The sequence below is a fragment of the Lipophrys pholis genome (assembly GCF_963383615.2).
Source record: "Lipophrys pholis genome assembly, chromosome: 19".
In the NCBI taxonomy this organism is placed as follows: Eukaryota; Metazoa; Chordata; class Actinopteri; order Blenniiformes; family Blenniidae; genus Lipophrys; species Lipophrys pholis.
In genome coordinates this window covers 18,156,468-18,166,891 of record NC_137647.1, presented here as the reverse complement: position 1 = coordinate 18,166,891, position 10,424 = coordinate 18,156,468, and positions in this window count along the sequence as shown.

The window sequence follows — 10,424 nt, the reverse complement described above, 5'->3', positions numbered from 1 at the left end:
GCTGTCCTGGGGGCATGAAAGTCTTCTTCACCGCTTTCTTCCTTATATGTGGGAGAGCTGCGTGTCTAACCATTGAACTTGAATGTCATTAAGGAGGAATTTAAAGCATGCTATTAGATAACTCATCAGTATGTGTGGCACAGCCTGCTGTTACTGCCACATGATCTTCTTCTCTTATGTGGCTCATAAGGAAGATATAAAAAAGCACAATCACAAGTTATTTTGAAGAGTAAAAGCGATTACTCGGCTTATCAATAGCTTGCGGTCTCGACCGGGGTGATGGGGAAGTGAACTTCATAGGAAATGTGCTGCCAGCTCCAGGAGCATGCTGAAGGGAAACTAGACTGTCCCTCCATGATCCGGGCTGACCTTAAGAAAATAAAAGAGCAAACTCACACGCATGTAAAACTTCCCCGACTGGGTGTCAAGTCCAGACGTGACGTTAGAGTTTGTGGTCCTAACTTATTTTTACCACTTGTGCAGGGACGAGACTCGGAAAAGATTTTCCTTCAAAAGCTGTGTCATAATTTTTACACCCGTCGGCTGAAGTGGACGACTTTCATCTCCCATCAGGGAACTCTCACTTTCTGTCTTTGAAAAACAAAATCGGACAAAATCTCTTTAAATAGCTTGTTTCCTCTCACGAATTGCCTAAAAAGTTTTAATGTTGTAATAAATAGATACGGTTTGCTTCATCAAGCTGGAAAATTATCACCTTTTGAATGTCTTGATGTCTTAAAATATATTATTGCATTAACTGACTGAGGAATGTCAAACATTTAGCCTGCAAAGCAAAACAAGCCTGCAAGGCATTTCCGGTCTGGCCCTTGGGAGGACAAACGAACCAGGAAAACAAGCAAGCAAACAAGCAACCAACCAACCAACAAACAAACGACTGACCGACTGACCGAACAGCCAACTGAGTGACTGACAAACTGACTAACAAACCAACCAACCGACCAAACGACCAACCAACCGACCGACAGACTGACCAGCCAACTGAAAGCCAACAAACCAAACAAAACAACCAAAAAAGTAAATAAACAAACAAACATGGCGTTAACACAGCAATAGAGCCCAAAACTGACCATCAGATGGTCCAAGCAACGCTTGAAGTTATGCAGCAGTGAAAGCTTGCGGCATTATTACTAATGAAACGGAATTAGGATGGAAATCAGAAGAAATCATTACAATAATACTCTGATTAGAAATGTGAAATTCCTACTAAAACAAAGCAGAATTCATTGATTTGTCGTAATTTATATGTTATTCCGTTCCTGTTTTGACCCATTTAAGACCAAGCCTGTACATGGCCCCCAACTAAAACAAGTTCGACGCCCCGAAGTGAAGACTGTACTGTTCATGTTTCCAGTTGGATGATCAATATCAGAATGTGAGCCTCTTCAAAGAAAGAGAACGAATCCAGAAATAGAAAAGAGACAAGATCACAGGTCCTTCTGTGCGCTTGATGCCCTGTGGATGAGCACGTTGGTCATGTGTCCTGTATAGCTGCTTATCCAGCATACAGAGCGGGATTTGTTCCATCTTACAGCACCAAAGCTAATTTTATTGCTCCAAACAGCAACTGATGTAAAAGAGAGCCATTGAGGGTAGAAATTCCTCCAGCCATATACTGACTCATTAGTGTCCATCGGCAAGGTTACATAACCTGTTATTCCTCCTCAAACTGTTACTTTACGTCTAAGCGAGCCCACTCTGAAGCCCTGACCCTCCTTCTTCTGCCAGGCGTCCCATTAAAGCCGGGGTCAGAGATCAGAGGAACCACGTTAGTGCGGTAGCTCTCCCCGGCCCCGGAGACCTAATGAAAACACATACCAGTGAATTAGTCTGCCAGCCTGAAGTTTAGCTAACATAAATACGAGAAGTTCAACCGTGACCCGAGGAACGCTAAAACTTTCTGAGCCGCAGGAAGAAGTGGCTCTCGTCCGGGCCGGGCCAGAAAACACCGGCTCTTGTTTTTTTACAAGACCTCAGCTTATAAACTTAGGGTCAGATTCTGTTCCAGAAAGACTCGGCGACGTGGGTCTGATTGATCTAACATGAAGAATCGGGTGAAAAGTTGTAAAATTTGCCCTAGTTTATTTTTATTTCTATTCAACCTGTCAACACAGTAGAATTGAATTTGGAAAAGTGTCTGTTTATTTACAAATCTAATAGTAGCAGAGCAATACCAACATTTATTTATAGTTTCTGGCACCCTCTCCCCTTTTAACTCTCTGGAGTAAAGCGATGATCCAACTGTTGACAACCGGTAAGTCACTTAAGTGCTGTTTGGTGCTGATCAAGAGTCACACAATCTGGGTTTTTTTGGTGCTTTAAAACAGTGACAGTGAAAGTGAAATCACATCCTTTTTGTTCCAGAAATTGTTTTTATTTATGCAGCAAAATTTTGAAAAGAATGTCTCTGGAAGCCGCCATCGTTGTTAGCGGCAGAAGAACTATTAACTCCTAACTGTTTCTCGAAAGCTGCGTCCCCCCCCCCCCCCCCCGTTTCTACACAGACGGAGTTGGAGATCGTTCAAAAAGTTCCACCTTGGAGACCGTTTTACATCAACCACCGGTGTCGTACAAACGACACCCAAAACGCAACAAAAGTTTTGCGTTTTTGCTTGGAAACGTTGTCGTGTAAACAGGGCCTTGAAGAGTAAAACTGATGAATGAGCTGCTCTGAATGATCGGGGATTCGCCGAAAATAAATTAAAAAAATCCACAGTTATATAAATGAGCACAGGAAGGATCCACAGAGAAAGTTGGCATTCTTGCAAAGAGGAGATTAAAGACGAGTGTAGACAAGTGGACACAATCCGGTGTGACCATTAAAAGATCAGAGTGAATGTCTGCTATTAAGCTCTCTTATGACTCCCTGAAGTAAAACTGCCGGAGAGACAGACAGTCTTTTGTCCACGTTTTCAAAGCTGTCCTTTCTCCCCCTCCCGTTTTTGTGGCCCCTGCTCCTATAAAGAGGTTTCTCATTATGTAAGTTTTCCTGCCCTGACTCTGCTAGTTAACCACTGTTCCTTTACTGGGCCACTCGGAGCCCGAGCAACGATGCCGAGATCGCCTACTTTGATAACGTCGCAGACTTTCCCTTTCTGTCTGAATGGCCACAGCGACCTGTTTCCACGCCATGTCTCGGTTTATGGCGTGGAAGGGTGCTGTTATCACACTGCGAAACTTATCCTTGTTCGATAAGGTTTTGTAGATTAAAAGTCAGCCCTCATTGAAAAAAATGCTTTTTTAGGCCACTTCCATTTCTTGCTTCTTCTTTTTTTTTTTTTTTTTTTCCCCGCCCTGCTTCCCTGCTTCCCTTGTTTGCTTCTATTTCTGAATGAGAAAAACCTGTTTGCTGCTGATCGTATCGTTCCGACAAGCAACATTTCGTGAGAGAGGGAATCCGCCTTTCTTCGGAAATCTGCCTTGTTAGCAGGCTCTAAAAGGGCTAAATCTGCAAAATTGCCAAACGCTCAATCCATATGCTGCAAAGACTGATTGCTAGCTGTCTAAATTCTCTGTTTATGGTTCTTAGTTGTAAACTATTGTTTATGCGGAGAGATGATTCCACGTAATGATCGGTTCCAGACCCAGAGGGGCTACTTGCTAATCTCAGCTCAGTCTATAGGTGTTCCCTGTCTACACGAGTCGCTCCTCCGAGGCTTCGAGCACAAATCTTGTTGTGCAATTTGTAATTAACAAACGACTCATGCTTGGACGGGGCATATGCATGCCTGCGCGGAGGCAAACACTAATTTGCTCGGGTATGAGGGCTTGTGTGTTTAGCCGTTCACTGGGTTAGCGCGGGCTTGATTTAATGCACCATGTCATGTTTTTTATGAAGTCTACAAATCATTTGAGCGGTAGCATAATGGTGGCAAGCCTGGGTCACACACTGGCGTGATCTGTGATTGGTTTGAGGTGACCTTAGTGTAAAGTGGTTTGAATGGAGTGGCAAAGGTCCTGCAGGCCATAAACCTAAACAAGCCAAAAACTTGATTTAGATGCTCAGCACACCACCCACGTATTTACCCCTTGCCTCCGTGGCTGGTATCGACCTCTTTGGCTTTAGCGAGTACGCAAAGCAACTCTTTTCGTGGACAGAACGGGGAGAATCGGCAGTTTTCTGAGTGTCGGAGTGAGAAGTAATTCGCCTCAGGTCTGCAGGATGACGTGATGGGTTGTCGCTTGAGTGGTATTAAAAGATAAGCCACCGATCCTTTTGGCAGCTGAGAAATACACTGAAGGAGGGATAAAAATAAGCCATCGGAATTGGCTTGGGAGCTAATTGCCTACTGCCTTGTTTGTAATCTGAGGACAAAATACAGATAAAACAAGGCTCTGTGTTTCCTCACTGAAAATCCTCAAGAGCCGGTGAGAAGTCACATCATCTGTTTACTATTGAACAATGCTGGGAAGCTGCCAATAGCTGTACTTTTTGTGAAGGACATTACACACACACTCACACACACACACACCCCATTGGTATATTTGCATATTTACAATACTGTCCCTGCTTTAAATTCATTCTTCTGTTCCAGCATCTGGACGTCTCAATATCAGACGACGTTTTTCATGTTTCCTCGAGTTTCTTTTGTCAAATAACCTCTCTTCACCCTGACACAGCTTACACCAGGGGAGTCGGATATAAGGCCTGTGAGCCAAAACAAGGCCGCCAAGAGGGTTCAGTTTGGCCCACAGGATGACCATGCTCAGTGTACAAAAATCACAAAGAAAAGAATTTATTTAGATTTAGTTGTCAATTAAATTACATGTATTTACTGGGGACTGTGGCATTTCAGCGAGAATAGTGCACATAGCACAAAGCTGAGGTAGTCACCACGTTCATGAAACAACTTTAGCGTCAGCAATTGTAAAAACAAAACACGGTTAACGTTAAAGAAACACAATAATTACCACAGACAGAGGCATGAACTGAGACATTCAGGTTTTTGTGAAAACATATTTAAATATATGTGAACTTTTTTCTGAATGTATTCATACTTCTTTGACCTAAAACAAAGGGAAATATAGAGAGTTGTATGAAATTTGTATTCAAATGTTATTTTGTTGGTATTTTACAGAACTGGTCTACTCAAGATCAAATTTTACATAATAACGTTTCAAGTAAAAAATACATTGGTTTAGTTTCAGAAAAGATTTGCATTTACATGGCAACATTTTGAAAATGCTGTCAGTTTACATGGAAATGTAAACTGACGGCAGAAATGTAAACTTTCTTGCCATATTGGATTTATAAAATGGGTCTCCAACCTTTATTCTCTGGAGCCCTGATTCCCTGGATTACAACATCCCCAATGTCTCCTTCAATAGAACATTACAATGAAGACAAGTAGTGTTGGGAACATCCACCAGTACCAACATCCAGTTTCTTTCTATGTATGTTGAAGACTCCAGCTTTTCTATGTTTTCCAGATGTGCTCTGGATCTGAGAAAATGCATTGTGGCTCTCTTTGTGTAAATCTAATTTTAACTTCTTTAGAGCGTTGAGTGCCTTGGCCACTCCAAACAACAGACCCCAGGTTGGGAACCTCAGGTCAACTCGGTCTGAAATAGCAGGCCGATTTGACATGAGTGCCACAATCAAGAAAAGGATTTATGAATCTTTCATAAATTTCATCAAAACATCTCTTTTGATCAAAAGACCCAGAGGAAAAACTAATCTAACGTTCATAATTACAACACAGAGAAACGACAGCATCACGCACTGTTGATGATTGTGTTTAAATGACACTGAGTGCACGTGTGAATTACATCTCTTCCCCGCACAAACATCAACTTTTGGACTTTTCTTTCCTGCGCTGCAGCTACCGATTAGTTTTTTTTTTTGTGTTTTTGCACTGCATGGGTTGCTGCAGAAAAAGAGAGCAGCACAGGAAGAGAGGGATGAACCTGAGAGGATGAAAGCTATTCTCAGGTAGCAGCAGATGAGCACCCGTTTCAGCCACATCCTGCCTCGTGTTTCTGGCAATGTGACCTCGCAGACCCAGAATTCACAAGTCTAACCGTGCAGACGTCTGACAAACACTGTTTGCATGTCAGGCAGAGATTGTGGTCAACAGCTGATTTCCGTGCATTGGCAGAGGAATTAGTCAGACTTACTGCACCATGTATTCACATCCTGAGGATCCTCTCAGTTTTAGTGCAAAAGACTAAAGAGTAGAATGAAATAACATTCAGTGTGTCCTTAAAATGTCCAAGTTTATTGCAAGTTTAATGGACAACTTAGGAAAAAAGTTGAAGCAGAAAACATACCTGCCAAAAATGTTTTATTCTTTCCAGATCAATGTGGGCTAAACTTGCTGTCAGAATACAGGATTTCTGCAGCCTGAAGCCGCCACCCTAAAGTGGTATCGAGGTTTGCACTCTCTCCTTATAGCTAGAATATAAAGTTGGGGGCCTTCCTATGCATCATTTGCATGTTCTTCCTGTGCTTACACAGGCTTTCTCCACGTAATCTGCATTTTATATTGCTTGTAGATGTAATTGCAAGTGAGAGTGTAGGGCCACGTTTTCAAGTGAAAATGCAAAACTTTCATTGCGTTTTTGGGAATCCAAAACAAAAAGGCATTTGCTGTGCAAACAGGGTCTCGGTCTCTCAAAGAAGACAAAAGAGAAAAGAATGGATCGATGGACCTCAGCATTTATACTAATAGCACTGATGTCTCAGCTGTCAACATCGTCGCCATCTGTGGCTCAGTTTAAAGTCTCAGTGTGGCTTTATTACCTTTACTATTAATGAAACAGTAAAGCTCCAATGAGAACTATCATTTCTTATTTAATATTTATATATGATTATTTCAATTTAGTCATTACTTTTTTCACTTTTCCAGATTTTTCAGGCCATTTCAGGCCTACCGACCACATGTCTGACTCCCATGGACCATCATATGAAAAGTATGGAAGAAAAGCAGATGTTGTTGAGCTCACTCCACGTGCAAAAAACCCCGCTATAAACACCATGAAGTACTGGTGTAGATGAGCCTAAATAGCTTATATGCATATTTAGAAATGACACCAGCCCGCAGAAGGCAGGGGTGTGGGTATTAACAGATGCAGGAAGGCTTAACCCAGGACAGACGCACCAACTTAAACTGAAAGGGATTTCTCAGCTGTTGCTTCTTTCTTTGTTTTCTACCCCCCCCCCCCCCCCCCCCCCCCCCCAGCCACATCCCTGTCTCATAAAGCCTTTCACAGCTTCTTGCACTGTACATACTTTTAGTCAGACACCACTCTCATTATTCAGATAAAACCAGAGGGGATGAATCACAACTTTTTTTCTTTTTTTTTCTTTCCAGTTTGATAATCATCTTGTGACAAATGAAAAATACCAACCAACAAGCACATGTGGCTATCCATCAAAAGCTTTCAGTGTGTGTGTGTGTGTGTGTGTGTGTGTGTGTGTGTGTGTGTGTGTGTGTGTGTGTGTGTGTGTGTGTGTGTGTGTGTGTGTGTGTGTGTGTGTGTGAGTGTGTGTGTGTGTGTGAAACAAAACACTGTTATATCAGTTGGAGTTTGACGACATGTGCAAATATGAATAAAACATTAAAAAAAAAAAAAAACACCACTCAATCCTGAGGTGGTCAGTTGAAACCAGTCAAGTGGCATAAATGCAAAGAACAGCATGATGGGAGAAGATTTGCCAGTGGGCCGGAGAAAGATGAGAGGAGGAAGCAGAGAAATCCACTTGGTATGTCTGACTCAGGAGAGAAATGGAAAAAATGTATTTTAATTGGCAGCTGAGAGCGGGAGGTGGGAAGAAGTGCGGGCTAAGAAAATGGAATAGAGAAGCCGAGCATGGAGGGATACTGTTGAGGGGGAAAACATGTCAAGTAACTGAATAGGGGGAATAAGCAGAGTAGAAAACTCACACAAAACTCTGTGAAGCCAAACGCCTCGGATGAAGGGATTGTAAACACACACACATGCTCCCAAAAACAATGTGATTGTCTACAAGGAAATCAGTCATGTGCAAACATTTCTGACTCTTGATGAGGGAACTTCCTGATTATTTTCAACCGCGCTGGTTTCATGAAAGGAAATATTTTCTCACTTTGCTGTTGAGGAAGACCGACACAGACAACTTTGAAGAAAAAATGTGGAGAGATTAGAAGATCTTGCGTTCGCTTGTTTTAATTTTGCCCTTAAAGGAGTTTGTTTGATTTATTACAGTTGGTTGAAACCCAGTGACTCCATCGACAGCAGGTAGATGTGGCCATATGTCAACCGAGGGCCGGCAGGGGTCAAAGGTCAGCTTCTCAACAACGATTACCTGCTGAAGCGTGACTCTTTGACTCATTGTGTTTGTTTGCGTTGCCACGGCGACAGAGCAACAGGCTGCTGCGTTGCAACCCGTCGTACACACCTCCCTCCACTGTCATCGTAGCTTCCAGAAAGTCACGCACAAGCAAACATCAAATGTTATGAAGTGCAAAATGTTGGACGGCGATAATCAAATGAAAAGCAACCGGGTCGAGAATTTAATAACTTCCAGCGTAACGAGGGGCTTGATTCTCTGTAACCTTGTGAATTCAAAGTGTGGGTGGGAGGAGGGATGTGCTTTAAACCATAGCCAGTAAAACTTTAAAAAGTGTAGTCTTTTGGCTCGCTATCAATCCTGCCACAAGGCCACTGATGAGAACTCTGTGGGGTTTGTATTTTGGGAGTATCTCAACATCAAATGAGCTGAATGTCAAACTCACAGCAGATACAACAATATGGCAGAGTTTATGAAGTCTAAACACAAATAAGTAGGTTTACATGACACGTGTTGGCAGTCTACTGTCTTCACTAAGTTTTAGGTGTGACTTAGGGTTTGCTTTTGGCTGTATGTGTGTCACTGTGAGCAGGTTTTCTTTAGTGAGTCCTTTGTCTGACCACATGCGACCAGCTGGCTGTTGTGTTGCCCTTTGTGACTTGCATGAGGAACAAAGTGAGGGGTGGCCCGGGTCAAAGGTCAGCCAAGGAGTCCAACTTTCTTTTTTGTAGCAAATGTCACACTTTATGGCCACTCTTTTATTCATATTGTGAACATGTGCGCCGGAATGAAAGCGTTTAAATAAATATTTACCGTTTCCGATAAAAGGTTTATTGATGTTGTAAATAAGAATTAGATGAGTGGATTGATGACACTCGAGTATATGTTCACATGTCAAAAAGGAGTAAAACAAATGTCCTTTTATTGATGTACAAGAGTAAATGTGTGTATTCAGTGGCCCTATTATACCCAATTTGATTTAGAGTGGGCCCAACCAGTAAAATGGCATCATAATGATCTACACAAAATCACAATTCAATGTCTGTACTGAATATATGAAAATTGACCAACATCTTTTTTCTAAGATAGTTGTAAAATACAAAAAGATGTAAAATACAAAGTAAAAAGTTCTAAGATACAAAGGAAATTTTGTAAAATTCAACATTATCCCCTTTTAAATCATAAATCCTGGTGCAAAAACAGTGAAATGTTAAAAATGTCATTCAACAAACGCCTTTCTTTGACATTTTCACACTTCTGGATCATCTCGTGATCCACATGAGATGCCAGACAGTTTTCGCCAGATGATCATATGTTTGGAACCCCTGACCGAGAATGTCAACTGGCTCCTCTTCAGAACCAAGAATTAGTTCTGTATAAAACAGTATCTAAGATTAAGTGTCCTTTTTGGGTCAGGCAATAAAAAAAAAGGGGTCATAATAAATTGATTAGCCTGTTTTTAACTCCCCAGCCTCCATGCTTTGCTTTGGGACGCATGTCGTCAGACTAAAGGATACAGATAAAGGGACTGGAGGACGACATGAACAGGCTGTGGTCAAGTCGTACAGGCAAACCAGAAAGACTTCACCTAATAAGCTGCGGTAGAATGACAGACGGGAGACACAGGACACCCGAGGAGATGAAGGACAGAGCAGACATCCAACACACCATAGACATTATGCAACATGAAGCCGAACAATTACTTCAGCCACAACATGAAATGTGAACCGCATCACCTTGACTGGAACCTAATACTCGATCCACGACTCTATACTCAATCCACTTGAGATAAGGGAGACACACAAGTCATGAAGACACCTGATATTATACCTGCTTTTGCTCTGAAAATTCCTATTTTCCTCAATGAGAAACTCCCGGCTTCACCATCTTCAGGTCAGGTGGATAATCTTTTTTTAATGTACGTCTCTTGGTGACAAACTATATGAGACTGTCATATGTGTAATATTTGAGAAAAGGTGGTCGGAGTTAAGTGAATCAGCCTAATGGCGCTCAACTCATCCATGATGATTTAATTTGTCCTGAAATGTTCACTGAGATCAAGCTGTGATCTGAGTGAATGGCCATGGTGCCAACAAACTATAGGACCGATGCTTTGAGAACCTGAGAAATAAAT